The 26,936-nt window shown below is 36.0% G+C and overlaps 1 protein-coding gene across 1 annotated transcript in view; it reads right to left on the bottom strand.

Annotated features, from left to right (window-relative positions):
- The window catches only part of LOC134749096 (protein unc-13 homolog B-like), a 329,794-nt gene that overhangs the window by 143,857 nt on the left and 159,001 nt on the right, over positions 1 to 26,936 (bottom strand). The gene's annotated exons all lie outside the window — the stretch shown is intronic.

The following is a 26,936-nucleotide window of genomic DNA, read 5'->3' as shown; positions in this document are numbered from 1 at the left end:
CATTGAAAATTAATATTCATTGAGATAGCCTGTCGGCTCCTTGAAATTATAACGGCCGTCTAACTTTGCAATACGTACGATTTTCATATAATTTTAAACAGTAAAGATGAAAATTAGCTAGCGATGAAGTTTAACCTAAAATGAATGTAAACACAAGTCTAAAGTCTCAAATCTTTTGAAACACAATGTTGGTCCTTTAAAATCAATATAGTTTTGTTAATTTAATACTAACAATATGAATCATTGTTACTCGTCATTTTTCACTTTATCATCTACAATAAAGTGTAGAAGAAAGCAAAGCGAACACAAAATTGTGTTTGTGTTCTACAACTCATATGCTGTTGACTATCAACAGCGTATCTTATTTTACGCAAAAAATAGTTAGCTAACTTATTAATCGGGGCCCACACCAACACTAGTAGTTGGCATCAATCTACTTTGAAGCATGTTGATTAAATTTGCATTGCAACTTTGCTTGAATTTTAAATTCAGAACACCTCCCAGTTTGTTCTCGCACCTGCGGCGGTTATGGAGTGTTGTCGCGCTGCTCAAGGATTTGTCTTGTTTAGAGAATATAAATTTTGTGATAAATTTATGGAGGCAAAAATATGCGATAAAGAAAATGTTGCACATTATTAATAAGTATATTGTTCCGAAAACATTTTAATCGTTAAATTTTTTGGTTATTTTCTGCAACATACAAAGACAGCATGGAGACAGATAAACTTTAGGTAAGTATAAACACAATACGTCTCATCAAAACTTAACTTTAGAAATTTGTTATACTAGAGGTACAGGTAGACTCAATTTTGATGTGGTGAGATGATGCAGATGGCATACTAAATAACAAATTTTGTTGCTCCTTTTAAAGGAGCATTCCATGAAGTTGTCTGCCGTGAGTGAACACGAATTTTCTGAAAAATTGCAAGTATAGTAGTTTCTTTTTCTGTGACAAATGGTCAAAAATATAGGCCAGTTAAATAATCATCGGTTTTAAACGTCGAATAAGTTCCATTAAGGTGACTGTCCGTTTCCAACCGCAGCTGCACTGCTGCTCCGACACTACTGCGGCGGCCCAAACGCGTCGGTGTTATTGTCAATTTCCATAGTAAAATGAATGACGATATCGACTGCACGTAATATGGTGATTTTAACGTTTTCCCGACCGCAGCTGCACTACTGCTCCGACACGTCGGTGTTATTGTCAATTTCCATAGTAAAATGAATGACGAGACCGACTGCACGTAGCATGGCCATTTTTGCGTATTTGGTGTATTATTGCAACTGCGGCTGCAGACCGCACGTCAAATCTGTCACCTGCACTGAATTGTCTTTGATCACAGATATTAGTAGTTTTAAGCAAAGAGGATATAACCACTACGTTCTAAGGAGTTATTACACCCACGGATAAACAACCCCGATGGTACCGTCGCCATATATCGCAGATATATCGGGGCGGCCAAGAAGCTCACAGATATCTGAACACGCCTTTATTGTTAAGGCGCTAGAGTGCATGTTCAGATATATTTAGCACCTCGGTCGCTCCGACATATCTGATGGCGACTGTAGTACTACTGTAAACTTTTTTGCTAATCTATATTGAGCCATACGAGTATCACAGAGCCAGTTAGGAAACTAGAATGATAGGTCCGAAAAAGAGAGTGTCAAATTCGGAAGTTAACTATAGTCTGGCAAACCCTTCGAGCAACACCGGCTTCCGACACGTCGGAAGGGAGGAGCCCAAGCGATATCTTACCGTACAAATCGTTCTGCCATTTTTTGCGGGGGAAAACGTGCACACAGTCGCACTTCTCACTCACTACTTGCAAAATCCAATCTCTAATTAGGATTGTTAATTTTTTTTTAATGTTCTATTTCGAAAACCATTTCGAGATATTAGGTTTTTAAACAGTTTCCGACATTTGCTGCGATATAATAATCGAGGATTGAAGATATTTCAACAAACCTTTGACCTTCTCGCGAGGCTGAATATAATAATGTCATCGTATAGTAAAAGTTATCGAACCATAATAAATAAATCCGTCACTCACGTAATTGTCAAAGATGTCATTGTCATCAATTGTCATAATAAAAAAAATCAGTTAAACCGCTAGTTTCTTACGATTTGATTTATAATTTTTAATACCTAAACAGTAGATTTTGATTGCTTAATATATCAAAAACCTTGTTTCCACTTGTGGGAATGATTTACAAAAATTATAGTCCGCGAAGACCTACGTGAAAGACGGTGTTGTCGTGAAGTAAATGTGGAATGGAATACTTCAAGTGTTACACACAATATTGCTGTGAGGATCACGTCGATGTAAGTATAAAATTAATATTATTTCACTACGAATATTTAAAAGTCCATTTTGGTGGTCGGGTCACTATTACCTATTTATTTTCTGTGATGATGTGGCCAGAATATCTAAAGACAAACCGTTTAACACAGCTTGTCCGCTACTAGCTCCGTTTTACTGCTTTGAAGTTAAATTCAACAAACAGACATACACATATGTAACTTGCAAGCTATAAATCATATACATACAAAAATACATAGTTATATTCAAAATACAACATGATTGGAGGTATTTTATCTCGCTCTCTCGGGGCTATAGAGGCAGCACATTGCACCGAGGCCAAGAATGTTTGGTTACTAACCTGTGGCAACACAGACCCGCCTGCCAATCCTTGCTCGCAGAGGCAATGGGACGAGCCGCTCTGCCGTCTAGTACGGAATAACCTTGTTGATACGTCAACTAGTACGGCGGATCGAGCTCGTCTTCTTGCCACTGCGGAGTGGGAGTCGGGTCTGTGGCTGCAAGCTCTACCCTCCCCGTCCATAGGTACCCTATTGGACAACACCACCTTTAGACTGGCGACTTGTTTGCGCATAGGGACTGTAACCAACGTCCCCCATCGCTGCCGTTGTGGTGCCATGGTGGACAGACATGGACATCATGGGCTTTCCTGCGGCAGAAGCGCCGGACGAATACCTAGACACGCCAGCATCAATGATGTCATCCGAAGGGCCTTTGTCAGCGTCAAAGTTCCGGCCATACTCGAGCCCGTAGGTCTGGCTAGGGACGACGGCAAGAGGCCTGACGGTATGACGTTGGTGCCTTGGAGGATGGGACGGCCTCTAGTCTGGGATGCCACATGCGTTGACACCCTCGCGCCGTCCCACCTTCCGGGCACTAGCAGTATTGCTGGTCGTGCCGCGTCCATGGCAGAAGACCTCAAACGCCGCAAATATGCCACCCTTGGCAGCAGTTATATTTTTGAGGCGTTTGGGGTCGAAACGCTGGGGCCGTGGGGGCCAAGCGCGCGCCGGGTATACAAAGAGATAGCGGCGCGCCTTATAGACGCCACAAGGGACCAGAAGGCTGGCCAGTATTTTGCTCAACGCATTAGCATTGCCATTCAACGTGGCAATGCAGCCAGCCTTCTGGGCACACTGCCCATCGGCAGTGACTTGGAGGACGTGTTTTATTTATAGGGCCTTTATTTTAAGTTTATTTATACCTAGTTTGTATTATTATTTTTACATGAAACTGAAAAGATAATTTCTAATTTCCAGGTACCTACAAGTTGCAGTTCAAGGCTCAAGCTGCTGATATCACGATCATGGCGGACAAAACTAAAGTTAATAAAGAGTTGTGAAAAATAAAACATGTCTTATTTTTTACTTTTTTATTAATTTACAAAAAACCTGTTTCCCAAAAAAGTGTATACATTATATGTTCAACATGTTCTGCACGTAAGGTTGACATTGAGGGCTTTGTTTAGTAGCATTCAGTTGAAGTTGATTTAGGTTCTACTCTTGTTGATCTAGAAAATAATTGTATAGTTTATTATTAATTCTATGCCCACGCCCAGGCACTATTCTTGCTATAACTTTACATTCTCCGCCTTCTCTAGAAATTTGTACATTATATACATCCAATAAAACTAAGGTATATAACTTAAGGCAGATTTGTGGAATCAGCTTTCACAAATTTAGCGTATTTTGAGATTATTGATTTAGGGATTCAAATAATACGACGATATTATTTATAGATTCATTAAATAAACTGTTCTTTTATTTTTTCGTAGTTTTGCGAGGATAGCTATAAGCTCGACAGGGCACGAGCGATAGAGAGGCAAATAGAATACCGAATATCCGGCAAAGTGGCCAAATACCGAATAGTTGCCGAATATTCCTGGCAACTGTAATTGTATTGTAATATATCATATTATATAATGTCGTTTATGGTGACAATTTCTCATTTTGTCATTGCAAAGCCATTCCTGAGCTAAATAAAAGAAGCAATCATTTATTTTTATTACAAGGGGCAAAGATGTTATTTAATACCTCATGGTAACATATTGATATCCAAACATACGAAACGATACAAAATTGAACCACGAGAGAAGCGAATGGTTTAAAATTTAGAATATTGACAGTTGCGGAGGTCTCAAGGCATGAGGGTTAAACAAACTGTGTTACAGTGCAACACGTAATTCTTCACACCAACACGAGGAAACCATTTATTATTCAAATTAATTTATTAAAAGTTCTTTCTATCGGCCAAGGCGAGGGAAATATCTTTCTTCATAAAGGATTTCTTGTCTCGCCCGTCAAGTTTTATATGGATGGTGCGGTCATATCATAGAGTGCTGTCGCCCATTCACACCTGCAACTGGACAATATGAAGTGTAAATTACAAATTATTTTATTCATCATACTTCACTGTTTGGTACCTAAGGAAAGTAAAATTGGCTTAATATGGATACTTAGAAAGATAAATCTGTAATATTTTGCTAACACCGAACGACTGCCTGCCCACCATTGGATAATTTTATTCTTACGTGTCGCATCGTCATCTCCAGAACCCACGAATCACTTTGCAGAAATCAATAAAAGGCCTGCTAAAAGAGCCTACCTGGCATGGTTTTGAGGGGACGTTTATTACAGACTTCTAAATCCAGCCGCACGTTTCTGACGGCCGAGTACCTATACGTGATGCAGGTGGATCAAGTGCGCACTCCCCCCGTATATATCACGAACTCCATGAGTCCCGTTTCCGTCGGATTGCTGTGTGCGGTGGTAACGCATTTAGGCAAGAGGATGGGGAAGAAAATTTCACATTGTGAACTTACCTTAATGTTAAGAATAATTTTTCCTTTGCATTAATTTTATTTGAGTAATTTGATTGTATTTCGTCAATTATTAAGTCTCATTCAATGTTGAATTGCTTTTCATTTAATCGGCAATATTATCTGAATAAAGGATCACCATTAAATATCAGATTTTTTATTAATATTGCGTAGCTGCCTTCGTCGGACTCTGACTATTGTAGAAAGGCAAACTGGTCTTCTTTTTCATGTAGCATGTAGCATTATCGTCACTCGCTTCTTCACGTAAAAAATACAAAAGTAAATTAGTATTTTATTTGTACGTATGACATTATATGACTTGACATTGACAAGCCATCAACGAACGCTGTCGCGACTGCACGCCGCAACAGCCGCAGTCGTGCTGCTACAGTAGTGCGGCACCGCGTAACGTCGCAACTGCAGTGCAGCGGCAGTTACAATTGGACAGTCACCTTTACTCGCAGAAAAGGCTTTTGTATGGGGCAGCCCGTGGAATGCTTAAAAGTAAAAATCAAGATATTTTATAATTAACTTAATTAATGTAAAGCGATCTAAGTAATTCTAAGCCAGCTACATGAATTAACAAGCACATGCCACTGTCAAGGTATAATCTTGCATGGGATTCCAAACTAGCACACGTCAGGCTCAAACCAGATTGATCAACATTGACGTTGGAGCTCAAGCCGCTTGAATTTATGGTTGGCTGCCAGTGTTTGCCGTTAGTGTAAAGTGTAACAAACTGAAGGTCGAAAATTAAGGAGAGAGTGGACGAACGCTTCATACAAACGAAGTCTCGACTTTCCTCTCAGAGTATTGATACTATGGAAAGAATTTTTTCAATTTTTACCCAAGTTTATATAGGTAAATTATCAATAGCTATGCCCATGCCACCTATTCACTTTTTTTTTTTTTTTTTTTTAAGTTAGAAGTGAAAAGAATTGTGGATAAATTTTAAGAAGCTCCTAACTCAAGGAGCAAAATGGATACTTTAATTAAAATAAAATGATTGTTGTCAAATGTAATAAAATTACTATAAAATGTACGTAATTATGGATAACAGATGCTTTAGTGTTAGTAATAAATATAATTGTAATGATTATCCTCCCATTAAGTGTGATACGAACGTTGAAACTTTAGAAAACAAAATAGCTGTGTTTTGTTTTAAAGTCGAACGAAACAAAACAAACGTAACTGTTCAATTTAATAATGATATTTTTTTTATTGAAGTTAATTTATACTAGACTAGTATTAGGACCGTGGGTCGCTTCAGGATAAGACGAACATTTTGAGCATAATTTAAAACAAACATCACAAGCATGTATCAGACTACGGATTTCATTTCCCCTTAATTTGGATCCTTATTAGGATCAAAGAGGCAATTTAGACTAGGGACTGGGCTCTGTAGCGGAAATTTAATAGGGGTGATCATATTCCGGAAATGAGGTTAACACAATCATAGTTTGTCTAACAGTGTTATCTTTGTTATTCGATATCAGAAATAACATTTACCTATAGATATCCATTTAAGTGTTATTAGTGTCAAGTGGTTAAGTTACTTCAACCACAATATTTATACAAGTATTTTACTAAATAAACTGAAGATTTAAATCAATTTTAACTCTCATGAAATAACACTATGAAAACGGATTATATCGCGTATATTGAATTTATAATACATCCCGACGTTTCGAACCCTTTACAGCGTTCGAGGTCAACGGGTGACTGAGGAAAAATTACAAAGTGCAAAAATACCCACATACTAAAAAATAATGAACAATCATAGATTATAAACTTTAAGGCTGGTTGTACATGCAAAATCGGTTCAAAAGGCTAGTTACCACTAAATTCAATATACGCGATATAATCCGTTTTCATAGTTTTATTTCATGAGTAACTATCGCGGAAACCGAAGACAATATTATTTAACTCTCATGCTCAACTACCGAAGTTTATCAAATGATTTAGAAAACAATTTTTATACGTAATATTGTCTTTGGTTACCGCGATAGCTACTCATGAAATAAAACTATGAAAACGGATTATATATAATTTTTAATTTTTATACCCATATTTCTACCAGTTTTTGACGAGTTCGTATGATTTCGTTGTAAATCCAAAAAGTTAAAAATAAAATTTGATCTTCGACATATTATTATGTAAGTTGTCTTACTAAAAGCTCAGCAGGTAAAATTAATCAAATGTTGTGCAAGACCGTGTGAATTGACTTATTCTACATTGTACAACTAATTGTTTGCTACCATCAAGGAATAAGTACCACAAATGGCCAAATACAATTTCATTTTCCGCACGTGTTCTTACTGAGCGTAGCAGTGCGGAACAGTTCCCAGGCGCAGGTTCACACCTACCGCACAGAATTATACATAGACGATTTTGAAGCTTAGTCGCCCTTTTACTGTTTGCAAACGCCCGAATTTAAGCGAGTTCGAGGAAGGTGACAGCAATACATTTTCGCGAAAGTGTATGGTTGGAGTTTAACATCAACTGTGACTCATGGGAAGACCAAGCAAGCAAGCGTTGTGTGGAGGAACAGCCTCTTAAGAGGTCGCGAAACCCATGATAGGTCCGCGATGAGGGTCGCCTCGGTATGAGCTCTCAATGTACTTTTACTTGTCAAAAATATGGACGATTGTGCCGTTCAAGGATCGGTTTATATAGCCACGAGCGACGCTGTCGTTAGTTAACACAATTCATAGATGCTGCTTAAATCATCTGTAAAGATGGACAAGGCCTAATGATGATGATGGTTGGAGTAGACCCTACTACCTACTCGTATGCACTTAACGTTGTAAGAGTCAGCTATTCGTGTGCGAATGCGCAAGTTGTACTGCACTCGGAACAACTGAATTTTTACGTATGCAACTTTGCTATTTCGCAACTGACCAAGTTTCACGATAAAAAGGATGTTTTCATTAATATGTGAGAAAGACACGTATAAAGACCGTTAGGTGTACGTTGTACATAATAAATATTATATTATTTTTGTAATATACGCTACGCCGATGCATGCATGTTGTTTAATTTTTAATATTAAATCAAACAAAGGACTGAAAAATATAAACACAATAAACATATTTTTAGGATTGCCATTATAATTATGTATGTAGTTGGGCTCGTATGCGATCGCGCCACGATCGCGCTATAGAATGAATAAAATGTGATATATAAACTTTACAAGCACACTATAGGTATATAAAAAAAAAATATTTTATTTAGCAAAGCTTTTCAATAAGTAGAATGTTCAATAAAATATGAGCACTTAAGTAAAGTTTTCATTAAAATGGTAGGTTTCATATAATTAATTAAGTTTCGTGTCAAGAGCAGATAAGATCTGAAATAATGACCTTGCTTAAATTCACTACTACAATTACAAAATAATACCTACCGAGAGTTAAAAAGGTAATGAAAATTCTAGATATTTTTATTAGGGGATCAGAAACTGTAAATTGTATAGTAAAATTAAAATATCACATGGCTATTAAATCATCTAAATTAATCAACAATTTACAGTATACATAAATGTAATCTATAGACAAAAGTTAAAAACAACAAGTTCTAACATTGGTTTCTGCTAGGTAATTTTACCCCGGCAGGGTACAATATAACTGTTTACGCAATCAACAGGGTATGCAAATTACTTAGGGAATTCTAGCGTGCCATTTCATGCTGGCGAAAATTCAGCAGTGCATCCGTGGGACCATTACGACGCGACCTAGAAGTAAAACGCGTGTACAAATAAATATACTACCCGTTACCTAAAGAAAATAGTATTATATTCAATAGTGATAGAGCTTTTTACTCGAGCACCGTGTTTAGGTCACGAAGCTTGCTGAGTAGCCTAATGAAAGTACGAGATTGAAAAGCTTGATTATATCACTAAATATTGTAAGTATACGATACTTTTTCTACGAGTCATCGAAAATACTTTTTTTCTACTATAAAACCGAAATAATTAAAGAAAATCAGGTAAGTATCTCAGTAGTACATAAGACATAAGATATCAACGCGTGCATAATATATGAATAGGTATTACTTATGAAATATTCGCGCGTTGGTGTCTTTTCCACTGGACCGCGGCGCCACGTGATTGGTCAAATTCGTTATACATATGTATACTAAACCGTACCCATACATGAAAAGTACCCAATTACAGTATACGAAATCTTAATTCAACCATTACAGTCGACGAGAAGAAAAAAACATCTTTCTGGATAACTATTGTACCTATAGATTAGAATGTAATTTGATAAATAGTAAAAAAACACACACACATACGATTTGGAACACTCAACCCCTACTGAACCCCTAGTGTAAATTTCATTCGATAGCGTGACGACCGTTCGCGTTTGCGTTATGTCTATTTTTGTATGGGATTATGAACAGCGCGCCAAGCGGGACTTAACGCAAACGCGTACGTGACGTCACGCTATCGAATGAAACTTACACTAGGGGTACTGACATGCATGTTCGATAAAAAATCTAACTTTAAACATTAATTTGTACCTAATACTTAACTCATTATCAGAGTTGTTTTGGGTTTGGGCAACAAGGAAATTTAAAATTAAATTATGGTAAATTCTACTCCAAATTTATAACTATCACCCAAACACATGTAATTTACACACGAATTTAAATGCAGAAACGACGCAATAATTTTAAATTTCATATTTCTGAGAAAATGACGATCGTACATTCCTTGCGAAAATACTCACCAAATTAACGCAAACAGCGCCATAACTATAATTATTCAACGAATACTTCCAGCCACGGCTAATGTTAAGGGGCATCAGTCCGCCGGACGATATCAGCCTGTCAGTTAGAACAAAAAATTTACAGTCCCGAACAACTGACAAGCCGATATCGTCCGGTGGACTGGTACTCAGTTGGCCCCGTTAGGCACATGCGTATTTTAATGGAACAGAGTGCTTGTCCATTTAAATTCGGACTGTGTATATTACTTCCATAGGTACCTGTATCAAGAGAGTATTCAGAAACAAAGAATATGATTCCGATTTGATTTCGGCAAATCTCAATAACGGACATGGACTTGTACAAGCGCAATACACATACATTCATGAATAAGCTCGCTAGATTTTATTCGGAAGCAAACCTAATTTTACGTGACACGTAGTCATACTGAAATGCTCTGAAAGGAAAGGAATATCGAGTAACAGAAAATTTTACTATGTTAACGATAAAATATGTACTTAGTTCTAGTTGCGAAAATATATTCGATTGGTATACGGACTTCAAAAGTTCGATTACTAAAAGGTACAGTACTCTGTAGCTCTCTCTCTCTCTCTCTCTCTCTCTCTCTCTCTCCTTAGCATAATTATTCCCATTGTGGGGTCTGCTTTTTTTGTCCTTTCTCTCAACTTCGCACTATTGGACGTGTCTACTGAAACGTCGCTGGCCCTCATGTCTTACATCATCATGTCATCTTGTCATGTGTACAGAACACTGTAGCATTTCATAAAATCTAAATTACTGACTTCATAAAAGGTTTCATTATTAATTCATTCCACATCTACGATAGTTATATGACCTCAGAGTTTACGAAACGTGTTTAAAGTCTCATTTCTGCTCGGAATGACGTCATTTACTCAAATGCGATATAAAACCTTTTACATTACGGCTTGTGTATAGCATGTAAGATTGCTTTTAAACTCTGGATACGTGGCTCATTAAATTAAACTTTTAAGTTTTATAATCTTTCGGGTAAATGGAACAATTAACTAATACATATTAACAATGTAACTTAACTGATACATAATAAAAATGTTTCTAACTAAACAAGAAATGACAACACTATTTACAAGGGCCTGACACTCTTTGATAGAGAAATATAGTCTTATTGCGATTAATAATAAGAGGAAAGAGAAAATAGTGCCAAGCTTTGTCCTTATCACCGACCGGGTTTTTTTCATGGTCGGGTTATGGCAGCATAGGTAGGAGGCGATGTCGAAATGCCGAAATTTATAAGTGAAAGAGAAAAAGGATTATGCTGCCATACAATAACCTGTCAATACATGAATATGTATTTCTCTTACCCCTGGTCGCTCGGTTTCATGTCTATAACTACTATACTATGTCTATGCTATTTTAAAATTTCTTAAATTTGGAATGCGTTCTTAAGTCATGATTTTCATTACATCCAACTGACGGATCTATCAAAAAACTTTTATAATATTCGAACAAATCGAGTTCAATCCGCCCTGCCCGAGTGTTCGTGACAAAATGTCTCGTTTCGCGCCTTCACGCTTCGCTGGCAATACGGAAATATTAAGAGGAATTTTCATCTAAAGGTTAGGTTACTTTCATTTCTAAGTCAAGGCAAAAAACATCATTAATAAATTTGATTCGTCAGATTCGGTTGTAATAAATTCAAAATTGAAATATTCTTATCACAATGGGGGTCTCAGAACGTGACTTTTAACGCATTTAAAAGAAAAAAAGACATTTAATTGATTATTGTCTATACTGTAGTACGCTGTTAAGCTTCTTACAAAAATATCATATGAATTTCAAAACCTTTGAACAGTTGAAGTGTGAAAGCACGTTTAACTAAAGGGATTCGGCAATCGGTTGCAGACTGCAGTTGAAATCATTTGAATACCATTTAGTCTGGCAACTGCACCCGTCAATCATTTAATTACTAAGAATGCAAAGTTAAAGAGGTTCTTTAATGCATTTGCGTTAGCCGAATAATTTGAGATTAGTTACAATTAAGCTCAATTTAAATTTAACCCAGATATCTTTTTTTTATTGACATAAACGAAGTAGGCTTTTAAAATGTTAAAAGAAGATTTTTTTCATATTGTTTTTATGACACTATCAAACATTATTTACTTAGAATACAATTTTTTTAACTGTGATCATTGATTGAGTGAAAGGTTAGGCACCTTTTCTACCTGCCATGGACCAAAGTTAACGGATAGTGGTTTTAAAGGAATGTTTTCAAAGGAAAAAGTTTGATCTTGTCCACTTTTCAGATTACTTTGAAAACGTCGTCGTAAACATATATATGTAATCTTATTTTTACTATTACATTGAAAATACAAAGTAGCATCGTAACAGCGATATAAAAATAACTTTGTAACTGTCGCAAGCGAACTAGCTCTTTATAACCTTGTGGTTTCGAAGTAACATTTGAGGTTAGTATTTCATTTAAATTTTTTAAGTGCAATAGTAAAATAGTTACATCGATATATTCCGAATTCTGTGTCAGAAAGTTTTTTTCGTGTTGTTATTCGTAATCTGTGTTGGTTTACCGTAAGTTATTCACCAAAGAATGGTTACGAAAAGTCTTTACGCGTATGATAGTGATGATAATAAACTGAGCGCTGAAGCGCTGGTGGCCTAGTGGTAAGAGCGTCCGACTTGCAATCCGGAGGTCGTGGGTTCACACTCCGGCTCGTACCAATGAGTTTTTCGGAACTTCATCATCTTCCTCGCGTTGTCCCGGCATTTAGCCACGGCTCATGGGAGCCTGGGGCCCGCTTGGCAACTAGTTTACCCTCTGGGTTGGAAGGTCAGATGGCAGTCGTTTTCGTAAAAACTAGTACTCATTACGCCAATTCTTGGGATTAGTTGCCAAGCGGACCCCAGGCTCCCATGAGCCGTGTAAAAATGCCGGGACAACTCGAGGAAGATGATGAGTGATGATAATAACTAGACGTCTATTCGGATGAAAGTTCTTGTTACCAAACGGTTATGGATATAGATTATCTGTACAACAAGAAACTATTATCTGAATAGGCCCCTTACAGTTTAATCGAGCAAAAAGTACTCTTAAGTAAATCCAGCAACATTGCGAAACATAACTCAAAGTAGATTAAGCTGTCAAATGCATAATCAGTAATCGGGAAGTCATGCTCAGTCATCATGGCATGATTTTCTTAAATTTTAAATATATTAAGCCATGAGTATTAAAAACCGGTTCGTAGCTACACGGCATGTTACTGTTACATCATCATTATGACAAATACATGTCGAAGAATGTTAAACTAAATAATTTTAGCTTTGATTAGAAATGTTTCTCGCCGCCGTTGGGCGTTGACGTTATTTAAAGCGGTGCGAAAACTTTTACTGAAATCATGCCAGAATTCGCATTTACTCTGCCTGTTTACTTTTTAAGTTAGAAAACCGCACAACAAAATTCGCTAACTTAATTTCCACGTCTGCTGTCGCCACTTCGACAATTTTCCACGGTTACTCGGAGAGATTTATTCGAGCCCTATATATGATAATATTTTCTAACGCTCTCTGTAGATAGTCGTATTTGGGACGGTGACCTCATCTCATAACTTCGATGATATCATTTTCTGGAAGTTTTTGGCGTCTATATATGTCCTTTATAATAAAGACTGCTAGGAAGTTCAACTAACAATCCTTGCAGGTCATTTAGCAATAATGAAAGTGTAATATAATTTAACAACAACAGAACAAAGGATACAGTTATTTAAAAATATTGCTTTTGTTGTACTTTCCTGTGCAGGTAGTTGAAAATAGTTGCTTAAAAAACTGCTCTGAAATATGAGAATTAAAGTCGCACTGGGGGACGCAAAACGCGAAATATAACCGTGGACAGAAAAGCTACCTGGCCGTTTTTAGGAACTTTGTAGGTTTACCATCGCAATTCATGCGGATGGAATTGCTAAATACCGTGTGATGTGACATGAATTTGAACAGAGGGTTCGTCGAGCGAAAATTTTGCCTTGTTGTGGTTGTACACGACATTCGTGTGACATTCGCTGCGGTTTTGTGTTGTTTATTAACAAATATTTCAGTCACTATATTTTTTTACTTATATTTCGCAATAACTATTTGTTTAAAAATACGTACTTTGCAATCTTACGTGTATTCGTGGCGATATGACTATAATAAGTGATAAATGATACGAATAGATGATAAAACCATTTAGAGGCATGTACCGCATGTATAAGCATAAAATAGCATGTGGTTCTTTAAAATAATTAAGAAAAGTATTGATATGTCCAAACAATAACAATACATATCACAAATTTACACGAGTAAGCAAATCAAATGACAAAACCGTTTTGATATTCAATATTACGCACGTATAACTAGTAGGTACGCCTAATAGTGTCTTCCCTTGTTAGTAGCGGCGTATCCTATTCTTTTTGTTTTTCCTTAGACTGTGGGACTCCCTAGGGACGTATTTCCAAGTTCGTGACTTGGTTTATTCAAACGTTTCGCCGTAGTCAATTTATACTAGTGCTAATGTAATCATTTCGAATTTATTATGTGCCTTTAAATAAAGCCCTGCGAAGACACTAGCTTACTTGCTTGGTTATAAAGTTTTAAGTGAAATAAAATATATTATGTAAAGAGAACTTACTTGGAGTTTTTATGTACTACCTATATGTTATTAATTTTATTATAGGTACATCTTCAAAAATGCTTCTTATGATCCATTTTGGATTTGGTATATCTTTTACAAGATTATTACGCTGAAAGCAAAATCTCTAATCGCTTTAAGCTTTTGAGCTATAGTTTAGATACGGTTAGTTAAGTTTCTTGTGTAACCTAAATCCCTAAGAGTAGAGTATCTTAAACTTAGAAGACAACGCTCTATGTAAGTTAAATAGAGTAGATGGAGGTAAAGGTTGGAAGGAAAACGTGATCAAGAAAAGTTGTAATGAAGCGTAATACTTGTCGCTATCCTTGTAAGGTGTAAAGTTAAACACGATTATAATTATAAGTTAAATTAGGTTATCATGTAGCAAGATGCATAAACTCCACATGGTTCATATTTGTGTTGGTGTTTTTGTATTGTTTACAGGGAAAAGTTTCAAGAAGTTTAGGTAAACGTATTGAACGATTGAGGTCGTAACGTGTTTGAGTTCAGTTCAAAGTGTACGTATTAAAAAAGCGCTAAAATTACTCCCTTCCTTGTTTTTAAATGTCCCATCTCATCAACGGTTAGTAGGGTTACTAATTGAAACTATTATTTACCCCTTTAACTGCTTGTAAAAGGGGTCCTATTCAATATCAGTGTGATCCGTAGCCTGTGAAATTGTAGCTGTATTACGTCCCGTGAAATCCGGCAAAGCGATTTCGTAAATGCTTAGGAAGGTTCTTTGATAGGAAACACAAAATATACTTTCGAAATCCCGTTGATTTTTCCCAAATTTGTGTTGAATACGTACTATTCACATCAGGCGTTGAATTTTAAACAAAATTTGACGATATCACAGACGGGTTATAAGAGTAACTCTGAGCATATATCTGTTTAGGTTTAATTTTGCCTGGTTTTACTATTGCTTCTTAAGAAATACTTAAACTAGTGTAACTATTTGTGAACAACAAACATAAACCAAACAAACTTTTAACTCAAAATTCATTTGCAACTACTACTGCTAAATTAGTCGTTTCAGTATATCAAGATACCATTGCCATGTTGATGCATTAACAATGTAACATTGCACACTGCACATCTGCTACTTTCATCATCATACAGCTACAATTTTCCTGAAAGCAGTAAGTATACCTACTTACTTTAGGTACCCCTAAATACACGAGTAGAATGAACGTTCAATCAAATCCCTTGGACCACAATTCATCTCTTCACACTCGCCTCAGTGTCAGGCCGCCAAGACCTCGCTATGACAGATTAGTACCATCACGCTTTTACAGACCGCACTAGATGTTTATGAGAATAAACCTCCATTTAATAGCGGCCATTCGTTTAGTTTAGTACCTACCTCAGCTTACTAAGCTCCGTGGAGATTCATATAAAGAAAACAGATAAATAATAATAAAAGCCTATTTAGATATCCGAAGCCGCGTTTATTAGTGTGTTCGGTGATTCGTGCCTGTGAAAATGCTTTGTTCTAGATATAGACATTCAAAGATAACTAATTCAGCTTGATATTTTTTCTTAGCAATAGAAAACTTCCGTGGAATTTCGCCTTAAAATTTTATTTTTAACGGGTTGGCGTAGCAAGTTTTTAGTTAAACATTCAGGAAATTATTAAGCCTTTCCAAAAAATGTTATTACCGAAAATTCATGACAAACATGAATTAAACTCAGTTGATTGCAGCAATAACGAGTTTTAAAATGTGATCATGGCCCGCTCACGTATTCAATAAATAATTCAACCTTTACCAATTGGCTTTCAATCGACGGAAGACTATTTTTGTAAAAAATGCCAGTGAACGAACGACCATGTTATCAGTATGTATCGAGTGGCCGTGTGTCATGACGTCAACGTTTTTATTTTACAATTTCCAAAGATATATTGATAGAGTAAGACAATTTTTTGCTTTGAATTTGACAGCTAAACGAGATGGCGCTTGGCGCTGTACAGCTCCGCACACTATGCGGTAACTGATTGTCAAAAGTTAAAGTGAAAATGGATAGTACAGTGCCATCTGTTTCGGCTGTCAAAATAGGAGGACGTTTTTTTCTTACCCCCTTATTAATAAAACTTTACGGGTCTAATTTAGTTAAATTATGTTTAATCCCTTTCTTACAAATACATAAGTCAAAATTACAGATAAAGACAAACGATTCATAGCTAATTCAGGCCAGTAACGCGTTTATGAATAACGCCATTAGACTTTACCTCTCTATTACAAACAATAAATGTTTGCTATTACACATTATATGCAACTATAATAAAATTAGTTACGCTTCTTTCAAAATAAATAAAGCAAGCAACAGCTGAACGTATCGTGACTATGTATCTTAAGTACGAATTGTTACTAATTTCCGACATCAAGGATTAAACTTCTAAATGTCTAATCACATTTGTTATTCACATGAATTAATCCGCATCACGAATTCCCTCTGTACCTACCCAGGGAAGGTCAACTTGGAGTGTTAACACAAACATAGCCCTGTTTACTTGCGCTCGTCGCCACGGTATACTACTGGCATTAAGACAATATAGCCTAGTTAATTTATAATCTTGTAGAAAGCGCAAAGGATTAAGTATAGTCCGATAATAAGGTTGCGACATTGCAAAATTTCGTGAAGCTCACAAAAACTTTGCTGAGACCACGTATAGGTTCAGGTTCAGGCCAAAAGTAGGTTCATACACAGGTACAGTCGCGATCAGATATATCGGAGCGGTCAAGGTGCTCACAAATATCTGAACACGCCTTTATTGTCAAGGCGTTAGAGTGCGTGTTTGGATATTGTGAACACCTTGGCCGCTTCGATATATCTGATGGCGACTGTACAATGATGCAGGAGTCTGAATCATTATTTAGGGTTCCGTACACAAAGGGTGAAAACGGGACCCTATTACTAAGACTCCTCTGTCCGTCTGTCTGTCACCAGGCTGTATCTCATGAACCGTGATAGTTAGACGGCTGAAATTTTCACAGATGATGTATTTCTGTTGCCGCTATAACAATAAATACTAAAAACAGAATAAAATTAATATTTAAGTGGAGCTCTCATACAACAAACGTGATTTTTTTGCGTAATGGTACGGAACCCTTCGTGCGGGAGTCCGACTCGCACTTGGCCGGTTTTTTTTTAAGATTAATGAGTACTTATCTACGGTATAATATCTAATATCTAACACTTGCGAGAGGGCTTGGGCTATAGTCCCCACGCTGGCCGAATGCGGATTGGGGACTTCACATACACCTTTGAATTTCTTCGCAGATGTATATGCAGGTTTCCTCACGATGTTTTCCTTCACCGAAAAGCAAGTGGTAAATATTAAATGATACTCCGTACATAAGTCCCAAAAAACTCATTGGTACGAGCCAGGAATTGAACCTGCGACCTCCGGATTGAAAGTCGGACGTTATATCCACTCGGCCACCACCGCATAAACAAAAAACATACGATGACAAAAAATACAAGTTTGCTATGTTAACAGCCAATTATTCTGCGACCTCTTCACCGCGTAATTCTATTTTCTAATAACTCATTTCCTAAATTCCACCTTATTGTAGCTAAGAAGAAAGTTAGTCCTATTATGTAGCCTAAACTTTTAATTGGGTTAGTTGCCACAAGTTGAAGCGAGCGTGTATTTCACGAGCCTAAGACATGATTTCACATGAAACATTCTAAACTCATTAATAACGATTAATGACTCGAAAATGTTTCACTTAGATTGCTTGTAAATATTTGATAAATTTACTTAGAATTCAGCCTAACTCGATTTAAATAGAAAAATAAAATAATTAATGCGATGATTAATTGTCGTTTTTAATCATTTTAAGGGGATATGAAAGGTTAAAACAATAGTACAATGAGCTCGCTACGCCATTGTAATAAAAAAATACTCAGGTTATTGTTCAAATGTGCCGATATTTTCTTAGGCTTTTTACTTCCTGTCGACCTCGATAGGAAGTAAAAAGCCTAAGAAAATATCGGCATGATGTTGCATGGAATGATACTTACTACATTGTTAAAAGCACAACTCAAGAAGGAAAACTCGAGAAGAAGATTCTAACGAATGAAAGAAAAAGCAAAAAATTCGCTGAGATGAGAGGGGTTACATATTTCGCTTTAATGTAGGTGGCAAATAATTGATTTTATACTTAATTAAAGATACAGGTCTGATAGGAGATTGGTCGTTGGAAGGAACAAAGCAAAATAACAAAATAAACTAATCCAGAACATAACCATAGCCGTATCTGCATCAAAGTTAACGGCACGCGCATATTAATCCACATATGAGCTGAAATGAAGCGCAGTTTGAATCTGAAATGACGCATCATGACAATGTGCCTTGATTTCAAAAAGTAGCCTATGTTCCAGTGAAATTATACGTAATTACGTCATTTGGAAATCGAGCGGTGGAAAGCGGGCAGGTAAATAAGGTTGGAGTGCAAGTCAAAGCTGCACTTGCTGCACTGGCGCCTTAATTATCTTTTTGATGACGCAGATTTTATGCATATAAATTGTGGCGTTTATCAGTAAATTGATTTTGGAAGTCAGCAGTAATACAACTGTAGGTACTAAAACCGGCCAAGTGCGAGTCGGACTCGCGCATGAAGGGTTCCGTACCGTTACGCAAAAAATGGCAAAAAAATCGCGTTTGTTGTATGGGAGCTCCACTTAAATATTTATTTTATTATGTTTTTAGTATTTGTTGTTATAGCGGTAACAGAAATACATCTGTGAAAATTTCAACTGTCTATAGCTATCACGGTTCATAAGATACAGCCTGGTGACAGACAGACGGACAGACGGACAGTTAAGTCTTAGTAATAGGGCCCCGTTTTTACCCTTTGGGTACGGAACCCTAAAAAACAAAGATTTCATCAAAGATCGTTTCTATCAATTGATATATGTTTTATAGTGCATTTTAGGCCATTTCAATAATATACTACCAGTACTACCGTTACTAGTAGGTATTACTACCTACATTTAAAGGTTACACGCATTTTCTTATGTTCAAAAAACTAATTTTGTGACTTTGAATTGAACTCAACTCTATAACATTTGTAAGTTGGAGGCTGCAAAATAAAACAATGTAATATACGCAAATATACAGAAAAGTATATGGTATGTTTATACATATACATAAATATAATGTGAATATTTTATTAATATATTATATTCACAGTAATGACTTTGATTGTTGCTGTTGATTGAATCCCATTAATTTGAAATTCATGTCACGTAAGCACAGTATTATGCAGCAGAGAAATTGACGGGACGTAATTTCTGATAACCACAATCTGATGCAATCTGGCGTAAATTGCCGCAATTAGTTGTATATTACAACAATTTACAAACAAATTGCAATCAGGACTCTGGTGTGGTTTCTCCTCAAACTTAATAATGATGCTTCAGGGAATATATTTAAACAACAAATATGCAGTGGACTATTGATGAAATGAATATAACATGCAGTGGACTAATGTTTTCCTTTACAGAAAAGCAACTGGTAACTATCAAATAAAACCATGTACTATCGAACGTAAGCTCCGAAAAACGCATGGATACGAGCAAGTGTTTGGATCTACGACATGCGGACACATAGAGATAATAATATAACAATAAGCTAAATTAAATGCAGTTATTTCAGATTGTACTTATATCATTCCCATATACCTTCGCCTAGCATTACGACGGCAATTACGCAAACTCAATAACAGTGACAAACATCTCAGCTCGGTAAATAAGAAAAAGGTCTATTACATTTTTAATCTTAAATACTACAAATCAATCTAAACTTTGACTTCTTACAAAACAACACCAAATTGTGATGTAATATCTGATTACGTTTCAGATTTCATCGTATAGGTAAAATATGCTTTCAACATCTCTATTGCTAGAGGCGCAATTCTGACACGAATTGCTGTTTAACCTATATTATATTATTTGCTAGCTGAAAAGTTCCACCTTTTCGTTGTAGCCGAGGGAATAGACGTGCACTTCCAGCTTTTAAACGACGAGTCACGTTCCAAACTTCAACTGTTTTGATTTCTTTCTCTAACCTAACCCTAGAACCCATTGGAAGTTTTACGGGATACCTGGGAAGCTAGATGTTTTAGATGCTTGCATATTTCTGTGATAGATGTATATATTTTGCTTGTTTATAATTGTGACGCAAATGGGCAAAAGTAGAGCGCAACATAATAAATTGCTACAACTGTTTGTCATTAAAATTGTGTCAGTTCTATTTTTAAATATATTAAACCGGGTCACTCACGTTTATAAAGTCGATGATTGCTCGATTTGTTTGACAAGTTTCGCTCCATAACGAGGATCATTTTCAAGGAGTACTCGTGTTGGTGGCCCGACGCAGACTGCTCCTGACTGAGTGCTCCTTGAAAATGCTCCTCGTTATGGAGCGAAACATGTCGAGCAATCATCGACTTTATACATGTGAGTGACCCGATTTAATATATTTAATATGTCAGTGCCTCACGGCAGTTTTGTTATTATAACAGTTCTATTTTTCTTTATTTTTATGTAGCATTTGCCTGTTTTAAATAAAACGAAATGCTTATTTTCATTTTTTATCAAGAAACATGGACATTTATTAAAACTTTCTGAACAAGTCAGATATGAATAGAAGCAGCGTAAGACTGTTCTGTCAAAATTACTAAGTATCCTCGATTGTAACATGTCCTTATCTTGATTGGAACTGCAACTATAAGGACGGGAAAACAATAACTACCTAGCTCCTAAATAGTACTTACATGTGTTAAGCCTGACCAGAAATATATGATCATGCGCCATGTTGCGGAATTTCATTGGAACTAATTTCTAACACTGGCAATAATTTTAATGATAGGTTGTCACTGTTGTCAGTGTCATTGTGGCGGTTTACTTGAATAATGCTAAAGTATTGAATATTAAATAATAAATGACAAAAATGCCCAAAACTATGCATAGTCAGGAACGGAACATTGTTAATAGTGTAAATAATAAACTGCTGGAAAAGAACGGTTCGGAAAATTAAATTATTTCGCTACGAAACATTTCCAAATTAACATCAGAGCTGACAGGTAAACAAATCAAAATGTCATTATAGTCTGGTTATTACGACTTAGTTATTGTAGTGTTACGTTATACAAGCGAGGAAACACATGCAGTATCAAAAATGAGTAAGTTTGAAAAATATTTACTATGGGCTTTGAAGACGATCAATCTTGTTAATTGACAATGTAGCAGAACCTATGTAAGGCTACGGATTATATACCTACCTAGTAACATGACCATCATCATCATCATCATCATGGTGGCCTTTTGGTGATCCAATCTTGGATGTAGGCCTCTTCCCTTGAATGGAGTGACATGATAGACGAAATAATTTTTCGGCTACACAGAGCTGAGCTGAGCTGATGGTGTGGCTAATAGTAGTCACAGTCACCAGTAGTAAATAAATGGGTTCTGATTCTGATTACGGTAAATAAAATAAATGTAAGTCAAACGAGTTGACAATCCACATTCTTCAGACTATACTGAACTGTTGCCATAAAAATGAGAATAATAGCGCCCTCTTGACAATCATCATCATCTTGGCTTTATTTAATTAAAATAGCAACGTTAAATTACCCGAAACTATATACGACTTAGGTCTGCATCACAAAATACGCTATTGTCGCAACTGTCAGCATTGTTGGCCCGTCAGTCCGTGATTGTGACCGTTACTTGTCTATCTCTTGAGAACAAAGTAATTGTCTATGGCAGAAACTTCGCTCTTGAGCGTGAAGTTTGTGTAAAGTTTGGCTGTGGAGTGGGCTATTCAACCGGATAAAATTTCGTACATTTTATTACCCTGATGTTCTACTTGGTAAACATAGCTGTTTAATAGCAGTTTTTAAGTTATAGTTTTAATTTACATAACTTTGAAAGTAGTGTAAAAAATATCATAATGTGTAGTTCATCAAATTTAGGGGACGTATTGAAGACCTCGCGAACCTCAGTGAAAGGGCCACCGAGTATCTGAAGTGTGCAAATATGTCTAGATTAATATTTAATTTAAATCCAGTAACTGTAATGCCATACGATAAATAAATAATAGTGTGTGGTTATATAATATTATATCTATTATTTAGAACTTAGTGCAGTGATTATCAATAGTAGCGTATAGAACAATACCCCAAAAGTACTTGCCAACCTCTAATGCTCTTTCCAATAAAGATTTTTCTCTACAACATTCATTCAAAAGTGTCTGCCACACTCTAATTGTTTTGTAGATAGAGACATGTCTCTTTTTATAAAAAACTTAGAGATAACGGATAATATGTCCTTAAACGGATATGTAGGTAGGTATACTTTTGACGCATACTCTCATCCGCTATTATTGATGTTGACAAAATACGTTCTATTCCTAAGCGCCAGAAATGGGTATTGTGCGAATCAAACGCTATTAAAGCTGCGCTATTTGTTTATGCAAATTTAAACATTGTCCGAGAGGTAGACGAGCTAGTTATATCAGTGAACATTGTATTGTATCCACGAGACACTAAACTTGCAAAGTAAAATACAAAGTAGCACATTGTTGCAATGTTTTACCTTACTTATTCAATACTTAAGATGCGAGATGTAGAACCATCATATGATAACCTGTTAACATAAATTAATGCACTGATGAAGATGACAAGAGGCGGCCAAATAATAAACATATTAGCTCCGTGTTAATCAGTCCCCTTTCCATAACCTGAGTATAATGACATAGCAAGTTAACTCTTTATTTTTTTAACTGAAACAACAAACGCAACACGGCGACATAGATAGTTTCAAAAACTGCTATTACTGGTTAAATATAGAAGTGCAGATCTTCTTATAAAAAATACGTGCCCCGAGAATGGTCACGGCGGCATCGGTTCTAACCTGTAATATTATTATTTATAATTTATTATTAACGAAATAAAAATTTGAAAAATTGTAACATACGGCTTATAAGTAGATAGGTTTATAAATATACTAGTGCAAAATAAATTATGTACCTGCTAGTGTTTTAAAACAAACACAAGGTTCAAAAATTATTATACAGACGAATTACTTACTTACAATACGAAATTATGTTAAAATAAAGATTTCCCAAATTAACGTGGTCCCTAGTGAGTATATTCTAGAGCCTAAATAAACAGGAATATATTCACTTTGCTCTCATGAGCACGCAGGTATAAGTAGGCAACGTAAAAAGTAACAAAGTTACTTCTTTAACTGCGAAGGAACTACGTTCGTACGTATAATATATGCAAATGAACGCTCATTTCTATGTAGATCTGTTTTGAAATGAAATTATTTTATTGTAGGTACGTTTACATTTTTACGTACGATTTTATCATTTTGTTATAAAATGCAGTCTTTTAGTATCCTAGACTAAAATAATGCATTTAACTTGTAGTTATCAAATGTAACTATTTAGTTTGTAATTATCCAATTAAATTGTAATAGAATACAAAATACAATACTTTTACTGAGAGAAGGAAAAGTATCTTCTGGTTAATTTTTTGCTTGAATCACAATTTTAAAAATTTGATATCAATCGATAACACACTGAACTGTCTAACCAGCAGCTCTGTTTTTCTAGTTTGGTTCTAATAGTACTTATTACTTAAACCCCATAATAAGCACAGGTCGCCAGAAGGCAATATTTATATAAAATGTAACATAAAACAAAACCTGACTCAATAAAATAGTTCAATGTGATCCGACCTTACAATAATAGACCATAAAATATTGTATTTATACTTAGAGATCATGGTCGTAAAAGCTTTCATTCAGTGGATTTTAGAGGTAGAGCATGTTAGTTTATTGGGCAGTAAATTCTACTGGTGCTACCGGTGCTTTGTCAAAATGAAAGAAAGTTCGATACGGATCACAAAGGGTATCGCTAGCCTAGAAATTGATGATTTTATCTGGATAACAATAAAATACGAAGTTTTGGTTGGATAATTTCAACCTCTTATAAAATTGACCAAATGCAATTTTATCCAGGCCATCCAGAGACCTATAAAAAGGTATATTTTTAACCGACTTCAAGATTTCAAAGGAGGAGGTTCTCAATTCGGTTGTATGTTTTTTTTTTGTTTTTTTTTTTTTTTTTAATGTTTGTTACTCCATACCTCCGTCATTTCTGGACCGATTTTGAAAATTCTTTTTTTGATTGTAAGTATATACATACAGATTGGTCCCGTTTTTGTCAAAAAGCAGTTCTGATGATGGGATCCATGAGGAATCGAGGGAACTCCTCAAATGTTTTAGTATTTTCATCAACAAATCAAGCACTTACAGTTAAAAAAGTGACATTTGATGAAGTGGAACTGCTGATTATGATCAGAACGGAACTCTTCAATGACGCATAGTTCACGTTTGGCGATTTGTCCTCTTCGTTATGTTTGTTAAGCAAGTTAGGTTTTCAAGAAACATTTTTGTCAAGCTCGACTTCTGATGATGGGATCCATGAGGAATCGAGGGAACTCCTCAAATGTGAAAGGCATACATATAGCGATTTTTGTATTTTTATCAACAAATCCAGCATTTCCATTTTAAAAAGTGACATTTGATGAAGTGGAACTGCTGATGATGATCAGAATGGAACTCTTTAATGACGCATAGTTTACGTTTGGCGATTTCTCCACTTCTTTCTGTTTGTTAAGCAACTTAAGTTTTTAAGACATATTCTTGTCAAGCTCGAGTTCTGATGATGAGACCCACGAGGAACCGAGGGCACTCCTCAAATGTGAAAGGCATACATATAGTGATTTTTGTATTTTCATCAACAAATCTAGCATTTACATTTAAAAAAGTGACATTTGATGAAGTGGAACTGCTGATGATGATCAGAATGGAACTATTCAATGACACATAGTTCACGTTTGGCGATTTGTTCTCTTCCTTATAGACCCAAACCCAATCTTGGACCCGGACTCGGACCCGGACCCGGGTCTGAACATGGACCCCAACTCGGACCCGGACCCGGACCCGGACCGAACTCTGACCCAAACCTGGACCCGGACAGCCTGACACGGACCCGGACTCGGATCCGGACCCAGACCCGGACCCGGAAATGCTACTAGAAAAGTGGGTTAGGTGGGTGGGTGTGTTTTGAACTGCGATTCTCACAGAACAGAACTGCTATCAGAAAAGTAGGTTAGGTTAGGTTAGAGCTGTGACCCTTACAGAAACGAAATGCTACTAGAAAAGTAGGTTAGGTTAGGTTAGAACTGCGACCCTTACAAAAACGAAATGCTACTAGAAAAGTGGATCGGTTTACCTCCTTTTCTACATAATTAGGCAAAAGATGCTGTCTTTTTCATTTAATTGTCTGGCATCTAAAAATGCTTTCAGCGGCATCCCCCATTGAAGTCGTTTTTTTTTTCTTAAAAATTATTAATCTTTATTTTGACAAATGAAAATTGCACTTGTCTTAGCAAATTTTTACGTGTGGGCGGCTAGAAGTCATAATTGAGGAACTTAAACATTACTTGCTTGTAGTATGGTAAATTATAAGAGAATAAAGATAATCAGTCAACTGCCAAGTTTATAAAGCTCGTAACAGTCATCACTGAATAATGCATTTCACTGATATTGTCTTAATTCAATATTTAACTTTTTTCTTCAATATACCAGCTGAAATATTTTTTATAAAACTTTGATCATTTATTTTTTAACTTACAAGAAACATGATGAGATAATGGGAGCTCTTGCTTACATAAAAATTCGCTCGTGTTGGTTGCGGAGCGTAAGCTAAATTGAGCCGCTTTGCTCCTACGTGATTCAATATGCCTTTAATATGAAACCTGGCGTAATTTTAAAGGGGCATTACAGATCACCTCAATTCTGATTAAGTTGTATTTTTTTAGCACAGTGCGTTAGAACTTCGCTTTCAAATTTGTTTTATAAAAGTCGATAAGCAAAGAAATTTTACTCAAGCTTTTTCATCAAAATATGAATATGAATTTCTCACGGGAATTAACATGGACATACGTCTGATTTTTTTTTTTATTAACATTGTTTAAGATTAAAAGTGGGATTGATATCCACGTAATGCTTATATAAGCAGTAGCAGATTTTATTGTACGCGAACATAATGTTGATTAAGTAGTAAAAAAAACTGACTAAATTTCGAGATAGCTTTATCTTTATGAAAAGGAATCAAATATGTTCAAACTCGATGGGGTTTCGTTAATGTGGCCAGCATTCAGTCCCATCATTCTCCAATATCTTAATAATTGTATCCTTATCGGATTGACATTTGCATACAAAATCTTAGCTGATAAGAAATCGGGATGTTGGTTGACACTTTTATTTTTTTTAGAGAACGGGCAGGCAAAAATAAATTAGATTGGAGTTTATTGAACATCTTGTAAAGATA

This window comes from Cydia strobilella, chromosome 17 (genome assembly GCF_947568885.1).
Source record: "Cydia strobilella chromosome 17, ilCydStro3.1, whole genome shotgun sequence".
NCBI lineage: Eukaryota > Metazoa > Arthropoda > Insecta > Lepidoptera > Tortricidae > Cydia > Cydia strobilella.
This window is presented reverse-complemented; position numbering and strand designations above follow the sequence as displayed.